This window comes from Pelodiscus sinensis, chromosome 3 (genome assembly GCF_049634645.1).
Source record: "Pelodiscus sinensis isolate JC-2024 chromosome 3, ASM4963464v1, whole genome shotgun sequence".
Classification (NCBI taxonomy): domain Eukaryota; kingdom Metazoa; phylum Chordata; order Testudines; family Trionychidae; genus Pelodiscus; species Pelodiscus sinensis.
The window spans coordinates 11085300-11107352 of record NC_134713.1 but is presented as its reverse complement, the minus strand read 5'-3'; the positions used below and the strand labels follow the sequence as shown (position 1 = coordinate 11107352).

General features: G+C 42.2%; 1 protein-coding gene across 7 annotated transcripts in view; it reads left to right on the top strand.

Annotated features, from left to right (window-relative positions):
• The window catches only part of SUPT3H (SPT3 homolog, SAGA and STAGA complex component), a 426525-nt gene that overhangs the window by 382382 nt on the left and 22090 nt on the right, over positions 1-22053 (top strand). The gene's annotated exons all lie outside the window — the stretch shown is intronic.

Genomic DNA, 22053 nt, shown 5'->3' with positions numbered 1-22053 from the left:
GAGTGCTGTTTTCAATCACTGTTTTCATCTCAGGACTTCTGTTGTGTTCTACTTAACCTGGGCCCAGTCCTTGGAGCACCTTGAAGATAAGGACAGAATTCTTGAGCTTGAGTCAAAATCCTGTGGGAAATGAGGGACAGACCTGATGTGTTCATGGTAGCCCGTGTTACTAAGGAGGCATGCTGCAGTGTTCTGCTCCAGTTGGAGTAAGAGCTAAGGACTTAATACCAATTATATCGCACTGCTATAGACCAGCTAGAAGCGATGAAGGTGTGGATAACTGAGCCCATGTTATCCTCTGTCACCTTTTTCTAAAAACAGATGAAGCTGGATGGGTAGGTTGTTATTTTAAACTAGCCAATTAGCCCGTCATAAGATGGGATTTTCAGGTCTCTCCTCCACGTCGGTCTTCTCTCCTGAGCCTCCGGTCTCTCACTCCGTGTCTCTCTCTCTCTCCTCCTCTTACTGCCTCCCCCCCCCCAGCTCTCCTCCACCTCCTGCCTCTCTCTCTGTCTCTCTCTTTCTCTTCTCCTCCCCCCCCCCTCCTGCCTCTCACTCAGGGGACCACAGAGCCCAAATGGCTGCATGGGGAGCACGGAGCCCAAACGGTCGCTTGCGCCACTTGCTCCCACGCGGCAGTCCGGCTGAGCGGCGCAGAAGTCAGACGAGCGCCACTGCAGGGGGTGGTGACGTTCACAGCCAGGGGGTGGGGCCTGGAGCTGCTGTCAAACCGCACGTCATCGCCCCCCCTCCGACTCCCGCCATGGCACTCAGTTGACTTCTGCGCCGCTCCGCCAGGCCGCCGCGGGGGAGCAAGCGGAGCAAGCAGCCGTTTGGGCTCCCCCGCGGTGGCCCGGCTGAGCGGTGCAGAAGTCAGCCGAGCACCACGGCGGGAGGTGAAGGGGGGGCGCGAAGAGGGGAGGGGCAGTGACATTCATGACCAGGCCCTGCCCCCTGGCCGTGTACATCACCGCCCCGCCCCCCTTCCCCTCCCGCCATGGCACTCAGCTGACTTCTGCGCCACTCAGCCGGGCCGCTGCGGGGGAGCAAGTGGCCGTTTGGGCCCCGCACTCCCCATGCTGCACCCCCATAGGACATGACTAAGGCAATAGCGTCACCCAGAGGGAACAGCCAGTAATTCAGCATTACAGAGTCACAGACATGGGGCTACTATATATATCAGGGGTCCCCAACACGGTGCCCATGGGCACCATGGCGCCCGCCGGGGCATTTGTGTGTGCCCGCCTAGTGACCAGGGCCAGCCCGAGCCATTCTTGCACCCTGGGCGCCCGGCACATGCACGACCCCCACCCTGGGAGCATGGCGCATGCGCAGTGCCACCCCCGGGCGCGGCACATGTGCGGCCCCCTACCCGGGCACTCATCAGCCCCAAAAGGTTGGGGACCACTGATATATATGATGATCTTAGATTTCACTCTTCTCCAACTCTCAGCTTTGTGCATTCTTCCATGTGAGTGCTGTACTCGGAACTGCATCTGCACACTGACATTCATCTTTAAAATACACTGTTAACAGACTCACAGTGAGAACCCTCTAACCCAGGGTTACTCAACTTTGGAAGTCCCAGCGGCCACAATGATACTCACAGCACATGCCAAGGGCCACAACTTAAGCGTGGTTGCATATATACATGCAAATATATGCAAATAGCTTCTTTCAAGCTGACAGGCAGGAATACAAAGATTAAGGCAAAACTATACAACACTCAGGACCTATTTAAGTAAGTTCTGCTGATATTAATAAAAGGCAGTATTTACCTTATTTCCACCCATATGACAGCACTTTTAATGAGCAATGACAATCTAGGAATTTAACTACTAAAATGCATATCAACAGAGGACCATTATATTGACTACTTTTTGTTTTGGCTCCCAACAGCGGGCCACGTGTTGAACCCCGCATAAACCCAAACCACACCGTGGGCCTCAAATAAACGGGCTGCGGGCCACATGTGGGCCACAGACTGCATGCGGCCCACAGGCCATGTGTTGAGTAGCCCTGCCCTAAGTAGTAATAATACTTAGCATGTTCATGTGTATGGCACTTTGTGCATTCAAACATTAACCAGGTAATCCAAATATGGAAGGTAATGGCAAGAATACTTATTCAGTTTTATAGATAGGCCTGTTTTATTCCAAACCGCTTTGCCATACTGAAATAGTAAAATGAGTCTGAGGGTTTGGGCAATATGCATTTTCATTAGTGTCTACAGCATAACGATATTTTAAGAACACAAGAATGTCCATACTGTGTCAGAACAAAAGTCTATCTAGCCCAGTATCCTGTCTGCCGACAGTGGCCAATGCCACATGCCCCAGAGGGAATGAACTGAACAGGGAATATTCAAGCAATCCTTCTCCCGTCACCCATTCCCAACCTCTGACAGAGGCTAGGGACACCATTCCTACCCATCCTGACTAATAGCCATTGATGGACCTAACCTCCATGAATGTATCTAGTTCTTTCTTGAACCTTGTTGAAGTCCTGGTCTTCACAACCTCCTCCAGCAAGGAGTTCCACAGGCCGACCATGCGCTGTGTGAAGAAAAACTTCCTTTTGTTTGTTTTAAACCTGCTACCTATTAATTTTATTTGGTGACCTCCAGTTCTTATGGGAACAAGTAAATAACTTTTTCCACACTAGTCATGATTTTATAGCCCTCTATCATGTCCCCCTTAGTCTCCTCTTTTCTAAGCTGAAAAGTCCCAGTCTTTTTAATCTCTCTTCATATGGGACCCGTTCTAAACCCCTAATAATTTTTGTTGCCCTTTTCTGAACCTTTTCCAATGCCAATATATCTTTTTTGAGATTATGCCAGTGTTAACTAGTGCACATGTGTGAACATACCTTCCTCCCCCCCCCCCCCCCTCCACTTCCCGAGTTCCTTCTCAACCACCTGGACTAGAAACAGAGCTATTAGCAGTAAGTTCATCAGAGTTTTACCTTTCTTAGCACTTCATTAGTTAGTTAATCCCTTTCTTAGTTGTAGAGCTTTCTTTATTCTCTCTTTCTTTTGAGAAAGAAAAGTTTTTAGTTTCCATTTTGTCTAGGTTGCCCCTGCATAGGGTATGCCCAGGTCACTGGGCTTTAAGAGGTGCCTCTGATGGAAGGATACCATCCTTGTAACAGATAAACATTCTTGCTGCATCTGTTGCTTCAGGGAAAGCCATTCCTCCTCTTGCAGAACAAAGGATGCATTCTCCACCCTACCTGTGTGTACACTGGCTCAAGGCTTGGTTCCTTCATGATTCTGGCACATAGAAAGCTCCCACTCTGAGGAGATACAAAAAGTGTTACTACACAGAGGAGAATTGGTTACCTGTCTTACATACCTGCAAAAGTGGACCAGGTTTCAGGCCTGGTGAAATCTCAGACAAAGTGCCCCATCTGCTATTCTCCCAATGGTCTTAGATCATAAATTAGCTCACAAGAAATCAGGACTATCTCTCAGTTCACTCAAAGTTCACCACGCAGCTATAGCAGCCTTTCACCAGCAAATAAAAAGATATTCTGTGCTCTCACAGCCAACCTCAAAGAGATTTCCGCAGGGGTATAGGCAAACCTTTCTCTCCAATGCAGTCATCCTACACCAGCATGGGACCTAAACTTACTTCAAAAGAGCCTGACTAGGATGTCCTTTGAACCCATGGTTATTTGTTCCTATGAATGAAGACAGCTTACCTGGTGACAATCACTTCAGCAAGATGTGTAGGAGAATTAGTGGCACTACTAACACACACCTCTTAGTCAATAGTCTTTTCAGACAAGACAAGGTTACTCTCAAATTGCCCCCAAAATGACTTAGTCTTTTTACATAAACCAACTGATTCAACCTCTTGACTTTTTACCCTGAGCATCACCATGATAAGGAGGCTGTATTGCACACTCAGTTGTTAGGAGAGCCCTGGCCTTTTACCTGGACAGGATGAAGGCCTTCAGGAGATCTAAGCTTTTCCACTTCACTGGAAAAAGGTCTAAAGGCACAAGAATTACATCCCAAATAGTGCAAATGAGTGTCGAACTGTATCAGACACTGCTATCAGGACCATACCATAACATCTCCATCTGGAGTCTGCACACACTCCACAAAGTTGGTTTCCTTCTCTGTGGCCTTCCTCAATAATTTCCCTATCTTGAAAATCTGCAGGACAACAACCTACACATACCTGCACATACCTTTGTACACTATCTGATTATCAGAGACTCTGCTTCTGATGGTATCTTCAGCTTCGCAGTATTGTCATTCATAACAAACTCAACACCAAAGTCTCAGTCTCCCATTGAGGATATTGCTTGGTAGTTACTTTCAGTGAAGTACCCATAGGGACACTGCTCAAAGAAAGGAAAGTTAATTCACCCCCCCCCCCCCCCCCCGATGGTAACAATGGCTGTTCGAGATGTGTTTCTCTATGGGTGCTCCACGACCCATTCTCCTTTTTCTTTTGGAATTCTTGACAATCATTGAGTCATAGTTCTGGAAGAGACCTCAGGGGGTAATTGAGTCCAACCCCAACTAAATCATCCCAGCCAGGGCTTTGTCAAGATGGGTCTTAAAAACCTCTAAGGGTGGAGATTCCACCACTTCCTGATTAGCTTAGGAACAAAGCTGAGCATCTTGAAAATGTTTGTATTTAGCAGCATGTTGTACGGATGTGAGACATAATCTTTCTAATCTAACGAAAGATTAGAAGAAAAAAATACTGGTGTTGAAGAGGAGTTGTTATAGATAGATCCTGAGAATAGGATGGAGGCAGAAGGTCACCAATGAGGAATTATATAGGAATTATATATTGCAGATGGTTATACAATGGAAATTACAGCTATTCAGGCATATCTGCAGAATGAACAACGAGCGAATAGTTAAGACCTTGGTATTCGGCATACTGGATGGTCCAAATAGGAGAGGCAGACTCCACAGAGAATGGGTAGATGATATAGTAGATTGGTGCGGAGCTAGTCTACAGAAACTAAGCCATTCTGCACGCACTGGACAGGGAAAGATGGAAGGAAATAGTGAGGGAGGCATCAGACACCAATGGGCATTGAGCCCATGGTTGTTGATGACGATGATGATGAATATCCAACCTAGGATAAAGGACAAAGACTCTGCGGTAGTGCTGAGCACAAGTGGGGGACGACACACATGCTGGCCAAACAGACACTGCTACAAAAATTCTCCAATCAGCAGTGCAGGAATGCAAGTACACCTACTGTGGAGCTCTCATAGGAGGTCACATCTTGAAGAGCTTACCTATACTGGGTGAGTCAACTTACACTTTTTCCTCTACATTATAATATTGGAGGGGAAATGAGCACAATGAATATATAAACTAACAATGCATTGAATAGGAACCTGTATTCCCTTCCTCTAGAACCATCCAAACAACATTTAATAATTGACATCAGGCACTCTCATTGTGAAGAATGTATCCCAATAATTCACAGGGAGTGATTTTGAGAATATTAGGCCTCCAGCTGTGCACTTAATGCCACAGCAGGTTTGAATTAATTTCACCCAGTTTCCCCATTGCCATGCCATATTGCTTGCTGCAGGTTTTTCTATGGTTATCACGGGCCCATAGGACTTCTAGTTTCTCCACTACTACTGGCTTCTCATATGACTGTGTGCTAGGCGCATTCCTTTTCATCAGGCTGTACAATGGGAATATTATTTATCTTTGTCAAAGGACATTGGAAGGATTAATATTTAGAAATTACTTTGAGATCCTCTGATGAAAAGCACTCTATAACTACAAATAGTATTAGAAAATGTATAACCTCATTGGTGCACTGTACTATGGTCTGTTTCTGTGCCTCATACTTATAATAATTAAAACATTATCCAAAACATCTATTTAACTGTTAAATGAATATTTTTATAGGCTCAATAACGTTTCCACATAACCCATCTTGTATTTTGCTACTACATACATCAAATGAAGTCATTGCACTTGGCTTGTGACATCGGACTGTTGCTATGAGAATGTATGTGAGCTTACAATGATTTCATTGCTTGTCTATGGGGGGAAAGAAAAGGTAAGTTATAATGCAGAGCATTTTTATTTACCTTTATGTTTTTATAACCAACTTAACTTTGGAAGAAGTCTGGAAAAACAGCAAAAAGATAAATGTACTTGTGTTTCAATGTTACGAATTTTTGCCAAGTACAAATTACATATTTAAAAAAAAAACACCTTTGAATTTCAGAGAAGGCTCTACAAAAGTTTATAGAGGCTGAAAATGTGTTGAATTTGGAGATTTGCAAATAAAAATAGAAAGCATATCTCTGAAAAAGTTCCTTCTTAGAAAACAAGTCCTATTCTCTCTTGTGAGCATTATCCTTGTGTAACATTATATTAGTAGCTAAGGCATTTCTGTCATGGATACCTTTTAGTAGTTGAGACATAGCACCATTCTTTTCTTGAGGGAAACAACTAAAACATTCCAAGTTCAAACTGGGTACCTTAAGAACAAACTGTAAGTTGTTTTAAATTATGCTGAATATCTTTGTGCCTTTTACCTCGTACACGTTTTAGGCTATAGCAGGTTAAAGTTAGAGCTGTGCAAACTTTGCACTTAAATCCAAATTAACTCTGGCAAGCTTCCTGGGAATGTTGAAGCTGGCAAATTTAAATAATTTTCAATTCAGACCTACTTTTTCTGAGTTTTATGTCATCATATATGAGTTAAAACCAAGGAAATACCTGTTTCTAACCAATTTAACCTTTTTGCCTCTTGCCTTAGCCCCATATCTTTTGTCTTTTATGTGTGATTGTTCTCTAAAGGCTAGTTATGTAGGCATGCCTTATGGAATTATATAAATATGTAAAATATATGGAAAGGCACATTTCGCTTATTTAATAAAATACAGGTTTTTAAAAAAACTGTTAGGCATTTCTAGAATGCCAAACATCTTATGCCTATGCATCAATAGTAAGAAATAGTTTACTGAAACATGTTAAACTGATTTTGTGAGTTTTGACACTTTTTAGTTTTTAAGTTGAGCTATTTATACATTCTGGCTCTAAATACAATTTTAAACAAATAACTCATATACCAGAATATTCAGTGAGTTATAATTGTGACATGAGAATAATGATCAGTTACTCAACCAAGTGATCTCTAACACTTATCCATCGTATGTTAATGGTTTGGCATGGCAATAATCTTACATATGTGATATGTTTACAGAAAAATTACACTTAAACGCCAAACCAGAAAAAAAAAACACTTAAGCACATGCATGATACCTGCCGAAGATATTCAGAAGCCACTGGAAACAGTTTCCTGCACCATCAGAAATTCTAAGTTGAGCAAAGCAATCTAAAGCATCAAATATGGTAAGAGATAGCTAGGACAAGCTTTAAGGATTCTACCAACTTGACTTTTATGACGTGATAATATGGACACCACCTGGAAAGTGAAAAAGGGGGTGATCTAAAGAAATATTACACAAATCAATAGACAGAGAAACCAAATCCATCAAAATGATACTCAGAAGCCAAAACACATCTACGCAAGACCAAAATAAATAGCAGAAAGTGGCGGATGCTCTATTCATCTTAAAATCTGGGAAGAAAATGAAGATGACAGGTGCCTTAGGCCATTGTCCCACATTGGAAGTCCCAAGAAGAAACTTACTTGAATAAAAGGCGGGGCATAGTTAGAACTTTGTGTTTAAGAGCTGTACAGTCTTACATCATTGTTGTGAAGTAATGAGTAAGCATTAGCTTAACGTTCCAACAGATGAAACTGGGCTGTGAAAGAGTCAGGGTTAGACCTCAGGAATTCGTAGCACCTAGTTGCTTTCTTAATCTTATTAGACTGTCCTGCGTCTTACCTACAAAGTTGAGTACTCCTTTTGTTTTATAAGCCATATGGAAGTTGGAAGTAACTATATTAGTTTGGCTAGGAAAAGGTTAGAATAGAAAAGGTTGAGGGAGTATTTTTTGTTTCCCTCCTCATTAAGACAAAGCAAGATCCAATTTAGATCTAACATGGTGATTGTAAATGAAACTTGCTGGTGAATTCTTTGCTCATTCTTATTAAACTAACAAATGCTATAGGGGATAACAGCGTATTAAACCCGCTCTTCTCGACTGAAGCAAACTTGGAAAAGGACCATGTTATTTCCTTTTGGAATGCCTTCTCTCCCCAAAAGTGTCAGATTGTGCAGCATACTATTCATATAGTTCAATGAAAAATGGTTTGATAAAAGTGGCTGCAGTCTTGCTTGTTAGTAGCAGAGCTATCCATATGGACTGGACACACAGAACTGAATAGATAATGAAGGTGATCTAGTAGCGTCAAGAAAAATTAAGCACAATGTATATAATAAAGGAAAAAACAGCAATTTGGACATTTACATTCTGATGAGTTTAGTAGTCTTAAAATAGATTAAAGGGGTAATCCCATTTCTAACTATTAAGATTTTTATATTCCCTACTAAAATATTTTTCTTGGGTTTTATGATGTAGTGAACCAAAATACTTTTTTCCCTTGTAACAACAAGAGGTTCATATAAATAGCAGTGGAAGTAATAGATCTCCCATAAGTTATTGCAGACTTTATAAGAGTTTACATGCTTAACTGTTAAATGAATTACTAGATAATCACTTTAGCCTTAAATTAGCATAGTTCGTTATGAGGGATAGCAGTGCTGTATACCTCGTGAAGGGTTTGTCATGCATGTGTGCCTCACATTTACATTCACACCATACTAAAATTAATGTATAAGGAATTTGTTTAATTTACAGTTTCTTGGGCTGCTTCCTGCCCCTCCTTAGCTGAAACAACACTATGTCTGCAATGAATGCTCATGGCTACCACCATGCTCAGCTTCAAACTACAGTGAAACTGAAATGATACAGGACAAGAGGGCAAATGTTAAGAACTGGAAAAATAGAAAAACAGAGCAGCATGAAATGTCAAACCACATATTTAGGGCGCTTTTTACTATATTTCCATAAATGCATGAAGGAATTATGTTGCAAATACTTGAAACTGTTTATTTTCATTTTTGGCTTGATTTTCTAGCATTGAAAAAACCATGTCTAATGATCTTGAGCATTCTTAAAGAAAAAAATTATATTTTACATAATGGTTTGCATGTGTGAGTTCCCTCTGGCAGAAGCACTATAATTAGCCTGTCGTCTCTCAGAGAAGAGACTATCTGTCTTAAAAATGCAATAGCAAGTTTTGGCTGCTGGGGCTGAGAGCAGAACATTGTGATTTTGTTAAAAGATAAACATTATCCCTTTTCACTTATTCATCTTTCTCCTCTTCCTGCTTCTTTGGCTCAGAGCTGAGCTGGAGAAGTAAAGGGCAGCTGAGCACAAACAGTTTTCTCCCTTCCTCATGCAGCAAACCATGGCGAAAGATCTTGGCTCCTTGACATCAATAACTTTGCCTCAACCCAACTTGGAATTATTTGGGCAGTCTTTCCAAAAAAAGTGGGGGGGATGTACAGTAAAAGGGGACACCAAACTTCCTGTTTTAATCATAAAGTAGCAGATTCAGCTAAGTCCCCTTTGCCTTTGGGATTGTCCATAATCTGCCCTGGAGAGTCAGGCATGTGGAATATTATTTCCTTACACAACTTTATTGTAGCTATTAAAAGATAATCAAATAAAATAGGGTGGGTAGTAGACAGAATTGTGTGTTTCAGTCTTTTGCGGTCTTGTTACTAAAGGAGGGTAATTTTGGTAGAAATGCTTTGCTGCTTTTGGGCAGCCATATGTGTCCCTGATCGGGGGAGGGGAAGAAAACTTAAACCACCACAGAGCCAGAAAAAAAAATAACTGGTTTGAGCTGGCACAGCTGTACTAGAGTGTGTTAACTCTTGGTAGTATTACAACTGAGATTTGATTCCCAGCATTGAAAATGAAACATGGAACCTATGATCACAGTTGGTATTTTTTCAGGCCTAAATGGCTCCACCAGGGATAGTAAGAAGGCCAGGCTCTCATTGGGGCAAAGAGTACAATTAAATTCCATTTTGAATATTGTCATATGTGCATCAGCCCATGAGGGCGTATGGAGAACTGTCATTGAAGGCTAATTGCAAGGATCTTAATCCATGAGCCACGATCATGGACTGTAGACCTTAAGGAAAGTAGTTAGTAGCTATTCTGACTTGTGTAATTAAAATATATCACGTTTACTTTTATATTTTTCCTGGGGACACTAATTCTCCTACTGTTACTTTATCACCCTGCATGTTTACCATCCTTTGCATGTCACGTATTTTGTTCGGAATTCAGTAGGATTATTTTCTCTGCCCTCCTATCCCCTTTTCATAAAATTTCTTTTTGCTAACAATGGTGGAAACTTCCTGAATTATGGGCTCTTTCCTAAATTTATAATTCTGTTCATTTTAATTCTGCATTGCAAGTGAATGCTGGTACAGCATTAAAGAAAAAAAGGAAAGCAGAGGAATATGGTAAATCTGAATTAGGTACCCATCTATGCTACTGTAGGTCCTTGAAGGGCTGGAACTGAATGTTAGACCTGCAAAACATTTTTAACACCAACACTTCACTGATATTTTAAAGGCCAGCTGCCTTCAGATAGTCATGGGAGTTCTTCAAAACTGCAGATTTCCCATTCCATTTGGAATTTAGCTCCCTCTTAGTTTTGTCAGGCACACAATGACCACAAGTAAATTTGGCGAAAGGTTCATTCATATATCAGTTGATTTTGCGATATGGTCCAAAACCCAAAATAGGATTAAATGTAGCTTGTTTCAAGTTTAATTTCTAAGGAATCAGCCGCTGATCAGTTTCAGCAGCAGCTGACTTGGGGATGCCTGGGGTTCTTAAGTTGAATCTGTATGTAAGTCAGAACTGGCGTCCAGATTCAGCCACTGTTGAAACTGATCAGTTTCAGCAGCGGCTGAATCTGGACGCCAGTTCCGACTTACATACAGATTCAACTTAAGAACAAACCTACAGTCCCTATCTTGTACGTAACCCGGGGACTGCCTGTAAATGTATCATCTTGTGATATGTTCTGTAGCCATTCAGTTCATGATACTGGTAAGTCTGTACCCCTCTTTTATGTTACAAATGAATCCTCTTTAATTATCTTTTATTTCAAATGTCTCTCTTCTCAACTTGTTTTTCCCAACATTTTCTCCCACTCATGTTCATTTGCTCCAGAGATCGTTCTTCCATCTTTCTGTTTATTGTAGAAAGCAAGCACACGTACACTGCTCAGGGTTACATCACAGGAAAGCAGAGCATCTCTTTAGCAATGTGCTCAGTTGCTGCTGATGTAACCCACACACCTTCTGGGTGTGGTTCACTGTGCCATGAAGTGGCATTTAGACCACTTACAGAGAGAAAGAGAATGAGTTTGCTCGACAAGAGCCAGTTGACTTTTAGCTCAAGGTAGGGGCTCATGCACTAAGCCCCAGAGGTCCCAGGTTTAGTTCTGCCTGTTGCATTATGCTGGCACACAGCCTGGAGAACGGGTTCTGGAAAATCAGTGGAAGTTAGGTGCCTAACTCGCTTAAGTGCTCTTGTAAATCTGACTTAATCCTTGTCTGCATCTTTGGGAACATAAATGACTTTGTTGAAACTGGCTCATGGTGTTTTTAATCACCATGACATCTATTCTGTCTGCTCTATTGCTACCAGCCCTATGTTGTCAGCAAAAAGCCAATAGTTTAGTCAAAAAAGCTAGCATAGAAACATTCTTAGACCCTGTTCCTCCAGTATGTGGAAATAAAAGCCAAAAAAATTCAAATGTTAAGATACACATTTTTAACAGAGAGCATAATAGATATTAGCATAAACTCCCAAGGAAAGTGATGGATTCTCCAACTCTTGATGTCTTCAGATCAAGACTGGATGCATTTCTGGAAGATATGCTTTAGCCAACCCAGGTTATTGGGCTCAATGCAGGAGTAACTGGGTGAATTTTATACAGGTCAGACTAGATGGTCTATTGTTTCTTCTGGCCTTGAAATCTGAGTCTATGAATATGCATGTTCCCAATGATACAAAAAGCCTGCCCGAGTTAATAGGGATGGAAAAGAGTAGTCGACTACTTGCATTTTCCCCCCTCCCTCTGCCCTTGCTGCCTCTAATTCAGTGGCAGCAAGGGGGGAGAAGTAGAAGCCAGTGCTGGGGGACGCAGTGGCACTGAGGCTCTGCCTTTTAAGTGTAGTAAGAGCTTCCCAGCCGCAGCACAGGCAGGGACTGAAGCCATCCCCGCTCATGCTGGATCCCCAACTGCTTTGGCTCTGCCTTTTAAATGTAGTAAGAGCTGCCAGGCTCTTTCTAAATTAAATGATAGGGAAGAAATTAGAGCTCATATGCATCATGAGCCAGTGTATAGCATTCCTGGTTTTAATAGACACAGCAGATCTTCATTAATAGTTCACTTGGCACTGTTTCCAGATAATGTGATCATGAACACACAGAGTAGGGAGGTATGATATAACTTGAACCTTTCTTCCACTTGATTCACCCAAAGGGAAACCAAGTGGTGTTAGGACCAAGCCCTCCCTAGCTGGTTTTTTTGCCACAAAGTGGAGGATGGGTCAGGAGCGCAGTTCTGTTACATGCAGGGTTCCATAAAATCTCACCAATAGAAACTATTTGACGGATACACTGAATGAGAACATCCGCTGACTGTTCTACCCACCCCAGTTCCTTTTTTGAACTGCGCTGGCCCTCTTCAGTGAATGGAATGTTGCAGTTATTTTGCACCTATATTGCACCTTGAATCTAGTTCATTTGTCAGGGTTTTTTTAAATTTTCTAGATTAATATTGCTCATTCAGTCTTAATTCTAACCAAATTGTGGAAACTCAGACACTGCAATATCTTCATTAGAACTGGTCACAATTGGGGGAGGGAGAATATTTAAATCCAATTTTCAACAACAACAAAATTCCTTGGAAATTGGGAAATCTTGATGCAGCTCTAACATTGGTAGTAAATGGGTGGAACATACACGAGAACTGGAAAGATAAAGATTGCTTGCTAAAGATAGTTGCAACATGAAAAGTATTTTTTCTTTTACCACAGCTCCAAGCATACTTACATGATAAAACGTTCTTAACCTAAAATATCTAATTTTCATGCACCCATGAAGGAATGTTGACTATGAAAGACTGTTCAACTTTCAGTTTTTAGAATGTCTCCAGAGTGTAAATGCATTCTGTCAGTGTTTGAATTTGAGGCCATTTTCCTCACTCCATTTTCATAAGTAAATCAGAAGTAGCTCAGGAAAAAAGCACAAGTGGGTGAACAGACATACCTTCAGCTTTTTAATTACACAAATTTTATTTCCATGTACTTAGTTGGAGCATCTGGCTTAGACTTTTTTGTGTCGACAGTGGGAAAACAAAAAGAAAAACAAAACAACATTTAATAAGGAGCATTTGGATTTTGTAGTAAACTGTTGGCATCTTTTAGAAAGCTATAAATTAATTCTGCAGTACTTCATGGCATATTTTGCTTAAATCTAAGTACTATGCATACTCTGTTCATCTAGAAGATGATCACTTAAATTAGTTAAGTAATTTAGGCTATTGTAGCAACAAGTTATATCTGAATATCTAATTATTTTTGATTAAAAATGTATTTTTGTTTATAGTAAATACATAGGTTTGTATTGGATTTTTTTAATTAATGGTTGACTTTGCCACCAATCTCTCTCTCTCTCTTTCTCTCAGAACTTTGAAAAAAAAATGTTAAATATATGGCCTAGTCTAAGGAATATTCATGAAGTTTGTTTATAGAGGAAATTGCTTGATAAACCTGTTCTGAGCAAGTTACATGTTTTCTGGGAAACAAAGTCTCAGAGCTGGACTGGGTAATGTACAATGGAGACTTTTCAATCTGTTGCCTGTTTAAATCCAGCCTAAGTCCAGTAGACTGAAGACTGGCCTAGGAGTAATGAGTTGATTATCTAAGTCTAATGCTTTGCTGAAAAATATCCAAGAAACCAAGACCCCATTTGGCAACGTGGTATGTAGTTTCAACAGAGAGGCCCAGGGCTCAGCTGGTAATGGAGACTGGAATACTGTCTCATCCTTCCCACTTCAGATTGAGACACTTCATTGGGGCAGCATGAGGAAGTTTGTATTGACTGTTCTGTGGATAAAAAAGGACTTGGTTCTCTGTCAGTCTGGTATGTCTCATAAGCACGAAATAAAATGGGGTGTCTGAGAAGCCACTTAAAACTGAAATTCACCCCTCAGCAGAAGACCAGGGAAGAGTTTGCACCGCTTACACCCTATTTGGAGGGGTGGATTTCACCCCAAGAGAATGCCCTGGTACATAACATCTGTGCATTTTCAAAGAGCTGCATAAGATTTAATTGCACAATTTTCATTGACTCATACCCTGTGAGGGCTGAAGACAAAGAAGGGAAATGGTGCAGACAACTAAATAACACTGATTCATGAAAAACAAATAGAAACTTGCTATAAAGTGCAGTTTGTGAATTAGTCTAGTCCCAAAACAAGGCCAAGCTACGAGGCCAGCAGGTCTGTGGTAGAAGTTCCAGCTTTTCACTGACTTCAGAAGCATTTATTTATGTGTGTGGAGGGGGCAGGGGAGTGGAAATGTTTTCAGGAATCTGAACTTTTTTTTTGCAGTGCACTAGGCCCAAATATGCTTCTCTTAGGCATAAGGTATTTATGTACATTTTCCCAATGCTTTTCTCCTTAAGCAAGGACCCAATAAAAAGAGAACTAAATTCTCCATTGATATTTGGGTTCCAAGGCTGAGCTTGCATATGTAGGGAGTGTGCAACAGCCTAAGGCTTTGGAGGGCTGTCCGCTATGGAGCCCCATACCTGTACATCAAGTGGCCAAGACCCCATTCTCAGGCCACAGGGAGAAGGAAGGGCTGGCTGCTTCTGTGTCAGCAACCCTAGAAAACTTTGCACCCCACCTATCCCAGATGCCAGTACCTTCCCCAGCTGCTGGCTCTGTACAATGTCACCTGTGCGAGGATGCAAAACTCACTAGATCCCTATCAGAAGTGCTTCTACTCCTCTTCCAAACTGTCAACAGTTCCCCCATGAAAAGTATCTAGCAACCCCAACCAAAAATATTCCTTTTATATAAAATCATCCTGATTTTACTTTACTCCTCCATTCTCAGTGCCCCTTTTTCTGCTGTCATAACCCTCCCGCTCCACTTGATAAACAATAAATCCAATTTTCCGCAGATCTAACAATATAGCCCTACAGTAAAACTAGAACTGCCTGCAGGAGAGGATAACGTAGATGCTGCCTAGGATCCAGTCACAGGGCTGCTCCACTTTTAGTTGATGTTGGTAAGACCCAGGCACTACGGGAGAAGAGACCTGGAAGAAGTAGAGGGAGAATGTAGGAGAAACAGGAGAGAAGCAATGACTCATGAGACACACTAATAATAATAATGAGGGAGACAGAAAGGCAAGGAGAGATTGGGACAATATGGGGGATTTGTAAGCAGGATGGGGTTGACTGATAGAGAGACACATAGAGGGAGAGGCAAACTGTGATAAAGGATTTAGAAAGTAACTAGAGAGGCATAGACAAGAAAGCAGGAAAAAGAGCTGAAGAAGAAAAGGAAATATCAAGAAAGATGAACGCTTTTACATATTAGGGTACATCTACACAGCACCGTTATTTCGAGATAACTAGCATTATTTCAAAAAATAACAATGTGAGTATCTACATAGCCATTCCATTTTTTAGAAATAATTTCAAAATAATGGACGGCTTATTCCAAAGTGTGTAAACCTCATTCTATGAGGAATAATGCGTAATCCAAAATAGCTATTTTGAAATAAGGCATGTGTAGACACTCCACTGCTGCTATTCTAAGTTATTCCTCCCCAGTGCCTCCTGGGGCTCTAAATCAAGATAGCACATCTACATTAGGGAAGCCTGCCTCAGACTAATTTTGAGGCTTCCCTGCAGTGTAGACATGATATTTTGAAATAAGCTATTTCGGAATAACTATTCCGGAATTGCTTATTTTGAAATAAGCACGATATGTGGACGTACCCATATAGAAAACTGATCTGGGGAGGCAAACAGATGTGAAATGACACCTTGGTGAAAAACTGCAACAAGACTTAGAAGGAAAAAATGAAAAGGAAAGGGAAAGAAGGCAGAATAAAATTCAAAGTAGATATTATTTGAGAATTTCAAAGCCGATTTAACCACACAGTTCCCTTTTAATTGAATGACAGTAGCATGGCTAAAATCTCTACTCTGCTATTAAAATCTACAGCAGAGTTTTAAATTTATAAATATTGGTGCCAGTTATTATATGGTAAAATATATACGTTTCTAAATATGTATAGCTTTATAATTATTGCCTAGCCTGAAGGACAGTAATAGTACAGCTTTGTTTCAAGCTAAAAATAATTCCTTAGATTTTGCAGAACTGACTCAAGCCATCGATAAACTGTTTTTACGTTATGCATTTTATGGGGGGAGGGCTCTGAGCCAAGACCATTGTATATTTTTGTGTAGTTGCGAACATACAAGCCCCAAATGTTATGCTATCGATAGAATTTCCAAAAGCATTCAGCATCCACATTCAGCGCCAGATTTTGAGAAGGAGCACACTGGATACTGTACTCTTTTGAAAATGTATCCCTATGTATCATAAGTGGGGGGCACTATTGGATGTTGAATGATTTTGAAAATCTGGTCCTTATTTTGAAACTGAGTGGGAGCTCAGCACTTTTAAAAATCTTGCTTCGGTTGTCCATATTGAACACTTGAAAACATAACTCTACACTCTTTTGAAACTCTGGCCCTTTATCAAAGTACATTTCAGTTGTATATGCGGTAGGCATTAGCCCGGATGACATGAAGTCTGGGTGTAACCATGGACTGCTTCCTACCACAAAATGTGTGTGTTATGGAGGGCCTCGGGTCATCTTCCACCTCTGACTTTGCACTATTTTGCTGGCAAAGTAGGACTAGCCCTATTGAATTCCCTTAGGTCCTCCTTACTGCTGACTCAGCAGTTTATACCGTGCAGGTTGCTCCATATTCATGAGGATTTTTTCTAGGGTTCTTGTTGAACACTAGCTGCTGATTTGCAGAACTGGAACCTTGAAACAGCTAACTCATCTTCAGAGTATGATGATTTTGTCATTTTAGTCTCAGAAAGTCAGGCAGGTCTCCCTTGAATAGGGATGCAGTACATGTACAAAATGGAGTGATGGAAATGTCAGAACTGTCACAATAAACTGCGCTGGTGCATTTTCCTACTTGGTACAATGAAAATCGACTTGTTCCTCCATACTACCTGGTAATGGAGGCTGGTGCTGAATATCTCAGCAGTGTTGTCTGTGCATGTGTTCTGGAATGGGAGAACACTGATGAGTGGGGTCTGTCACTTTCCACGTTTCATATGGAAAACATCTGCAGCTGGCCATGTGTCTTTCTGAAAAGCAATGTTCTGCTGTTTCAGAGCTGCTTTAGCATTACATAGGTCCAGTGTATCAACTTGTCTTTGCAAAGATGTTGATTATCACCAGACTCCAGATCCAGGTCATTTGCAGAAATGCCAAAATAATCTTTCAGCAAGACAACCACTAACGTTTTATGCTGCATTATGCAAAATGAACATAACAGCAACTGGAAAAGTACATGGTAGTTAAGATGTTTCCAAAAATAAAACAAAAGAAACAATGTCTAACCCTTTGTAGAGGCCCCTTAACTCCAGTCCTTGGAGAAGCTTGCTGATTGATGCCAGTGATGCAACCTGAAAATTAATGTCAATTACCCAAAACAAATGCATATAAGTAATGCTAAGGGGCTGATTTAAACCCACAAAAACAAGGAAATCCAGAGCTACTGTAGGGCTGAAAGCCTGGACTTGACACTCCAGTCTTACCACAAGCCATTGTGTGGCAAAAAAAAAGCAAAGGAAAAGGGAGCTAAACCATTATGGGGAATAATGCAGCTAAGGCGCCACACCCTGCCACACAGGATCCCAGTATACTTTACTATGAAAGTAGAAGGTTAGTGTGGATCAGGGTTTAATAGCGCCTCCTTTCTCCCTTGTTTAATTAAACAAAACTTTATTTTTTAGGATTCAACATAAGTGGTCTTTATTGAGACCAAAATAAGCGATCATACATACAATACCTGCATCCTGTTTTTGCTTACCCCAAAATCTGAAGTGAAATAATTGCTGTCAATGTAATTACTACATGTGAAATATACTTGCTGCAATAATCCCACATCCTAATGACATCAACTTTGCACTCATGATAAATGAAAACATGCAGTAATCGAGCTGCTCCAGTGTCAGCATGCCCACAAATCAAAATGTTCTGACATCAAAAGAGTACTTATGAAAAAAAAAATCTTTCCTACAAGATTTAAATATTTTTTCAATATATGATTTTTAAAAAAATGGGTTGTGATATCATGAAAAGCCCTTGATGGAATTATGAGTGGGTAATCCATCTTTCCCCATTCATATGTCTAGATTTAAATGGTTGAACAATGGCAGTCAGCCAGGGGGATCTCTCAGCCCAGACAGTGTGTTGTTAGACAAATACTAGTTGTATATTTAAACATGCATAGCTGCTGTAATATTTTATACAAAAGAAATATAAGATGGCTAATTTTCTTTAATGGAATAGATTTTGCCACAATGGATCAAACTAATGGGCCATCTAGCCCGCTCCTTTGTCTCTGACATTGGCCATTCCCAGACACTTCAAAAGAAAGGTGAAGTTAAGTGGTGACTAACGTAGGAAATACTGTAAATAGGAGAGGAGATATTGAAGTGAATAGTGGATCATTAGCTTAGCTGAACAACTTAGATATGTTGCAAAGATGATGGATAAATTAGAAATGGTAGAAAGACAGTGTGGCAGGGCGTTGCCCTGCACTGGCCCTTTAAAGGGCTGGGAGCTGGAGTGAGGGAAGCCCAACTGAGGCAGATAAGGAGGGCCCAGCTGAGGGCTCTAAGAGCAGCTCCTGGGAGGAGGAGAGAGATAAGCCTGCTGGCCTGCAATGTGAGTGGCTTTGGCCTAACAAACCCAGGCTACCTGGCCTGAGGCCCAGGACTGCAAGGAGGCAGTTGCAGCCGGGGCTCGCATGGAGGCAGCCCTAAAAGGCCGGGCTGCAAGGAGGCACGGAGGAAGCTGCAGAAGACTGGGGGAGTTTGAGCCAGGGAAGCCCCAAGCCATATGACTGCAAGGCAAAGTTGCAGGAGGCAACCGAGTAGCAGAGGTGTGCCTGTGGCCAGGGAGGAGGGGCCTGGAGAAACTGCAGTCTACCTGGAGAGGCTAGAGAGGGACTGGCAGTGGGCCACTGAGGCCAGGAGGGTGCAGCGGAACCAGGAGGGAGCTGGGTGTTCTCAGAAAGAACTAGGGGTCCCAGGGTGTAGGGAGGACCCTGGAGGAGGACCAAAGCAAGAACAATGACACTCCTCCCTCCCCCCCCCCGAAGGGGGTACGGACCAAGAATGGAGTGGTCACTGCCAGAGGGCAGTGACCTGAAGAGAACATCTCACCCAAAGGGGGCACGTCGGCATCGGAGCAGCTAATGACTTCCCCACCCTGAGGGAAGAAGCTGTGCGTGAAAGTGAGTGAACCCGCTACAACAGGCAGACACTTGGAAAGTATGGATAACCTGAACCAGGCATCGGAAAGCATGGGATGGAATCTTTCCCTCATCTTCTCAGACAACTGAACCACTTTATGAATGAGGATGGTCCTTCATGTAGAAACAAGGAGCCTGTGCTTCCCCACGTGAGAACTCATCACCCTCTCGCTCTTTCATCCATGAGTAACTGACTATCCTGGATTCTGAGAAGTGCTGTTACAGCTAGGAAGTCTGTAGAGCAGTGTTCCTTGTTAGATTAGCAGATCAGTGCTTTGATTTAGCAGAGCGTCCACAGCTGGCAGCATGTGTTTCTACTGATGGTGCACATCCACATATGCCTGAGTGCATATAACACAAATTATTCCATGCATGTGTAAGGGGACTGTTAGCCCCTTACTAAAACTCCGCGGGAGTCTTTGATTCACCAGCTCCCAGTGTCAAAAGGGGAAGGGTCCATGAGAAATCAGGGCCCTGAGACTGACAGACCCCAGAGACAATGGAAAGCAGCCAACACTCCAGCTCGGCCTGATTGACAGGTTGGACAGGCCAGTGAGGAAAGCAAGAGGCCAGGCCCCGTCCTCCCTGTGAGCTTGGTTTTGTTCTGGGTCTCTCTGAGCAAGGAGAGAGCTGAGAGACAGCTATGAGCAGTGCAAGCTGTGTGCAGAAGAAGTCCTGCAGCTACAGAGCCAGACTCAGACAGCCCAAGGAGTGCAAGCTGTGTGGAGAGGCAGTTTTGCAGCAATAGAACCAGACACACACAGCTCAAGGAGCGCAGACCCTGTGTTGAGCAGCAGACTGGCAGTGCTCAGAGAAGCCAAAAGGGACAGAGAAGCAACGCAAGGAGCTGGAGACTGACAAGGCAGCACAGCCTACAGCTGGGTGTGGTGAGCAGCTGGGACCTGCAAAGTGCGGGGAGAGGTTCTGGGCAGGAAGATATCACCAGTCAAGAGGCCCAGCAAGCCAGATTGGGAGAGGGGTCTGGCCACTTAGAGCTTGAGGCTGTGTGGTCACTGCCAGAGCAAGCATGTCCAGCCTGCAGCCCCCCTGCAGCACATTCAGGGCCTCTAAGGGGCCTATAAGGAAGAGACTGTGAACTGTCCTTACACTCTGCAGGCTGCTGTTTTGATGTCCCTGTGCTACAGAGCAGGGCTGTGTGTTCTCATTTAACCAGTCTCATTTTTTTCTTATTCTTTTCTCTTTAATCAGTTGATGTTTAATAAATTGTATTTTGCTTAGAACCTTATGAAAAGATCACTGGGCCAAGAAAGCATGCAGTGTAAAGAGAGCACCTCGGAGTGGGGACACCTTAACTCCTGCCCCTAGTGACTACAAGGTCGGGGATTAAGCCCCAGGAAACCTGGGCCCAGCCTTGGTGGGGCTTCAAGGACTCTGCTGCTCAGGAGAATGGAGGGGGAGCCCTCAGGAACAGGGAGGCCGTAGGGTAAAGGAAGTGGGAGCGGGGACTCAGATCCTTTCGCTGGTCCATTTCACCAGGGTGGTATAGAAGCCAGAAAAGTTCTCCACAATAGCGGGACCATTCCCCCGCTTACACATGGCTCCAAAAAAATAGAGGGAACATTGCTTTGGAGTCTCTCTTTTTTTTTAATCTTTTTCTTTGGATTGAGTACAACCAAGATTCTCTTATACCTCTGTTGTTCTGTTGATGCGGCCTTGTGCAACAACCTTCTGTATTTTCCGCTCCCAGGGAGTGCCACCACTTAAAAGAATGAAGCAGTCACTCTTCTCTACATCTAATGAACTCCACTTGCTAATGTTGTTGAGGGAGGAGAGCTTTCAAACCAAGGGCCTAAGCACTGCACCTCAAGGAGTGCAGAGACTATAACTGTGATTCACGACAGAAATAGTGGAAATGGGAAAATACTTTTTGCACTCTCTGACCTGTCCAACAGGAAAAAAGAAATCCACATTCTTGTCCTTAACACAATAGATACATGTATTTTTTGAGCATATCTCAGTATTGAGATCTTAGTTGTGTACTGCTAGGAGATAGTGAAAAGCAAGGGTCATTATCTTAAAGGCCCTGTCATTGGATCAACCAGACTCTGTGGACAAGTTGATTATTTTTATTGAAGTGGTTGTCTTTTCTTCCCATATCTTTTGCAGTACGCTAATTTATCTCTTTTTTACACTGTTTTTATTCTGTAAGCCAAGGCTAAGATACAGTGTTTATACAACTATATACTTTCCATTACTTTGACATGAAATACTGTCTACAGAAAAGATACTTGAGCAAAGCTAAATTAATTTGGCTTGCTATTTAAGGGAGAGCAATTTTGTTATGGTTGTCAGTTATCAGAAACAAAGCTTGCAGAATAAATTAATTGGTGTCCCACCAGTGTTTTAATTGCTGTCCCTCACATTTTTAATTGGAATATTGTATTGTGCACCCAGTATATAAGATACTGTGCATGCAGTA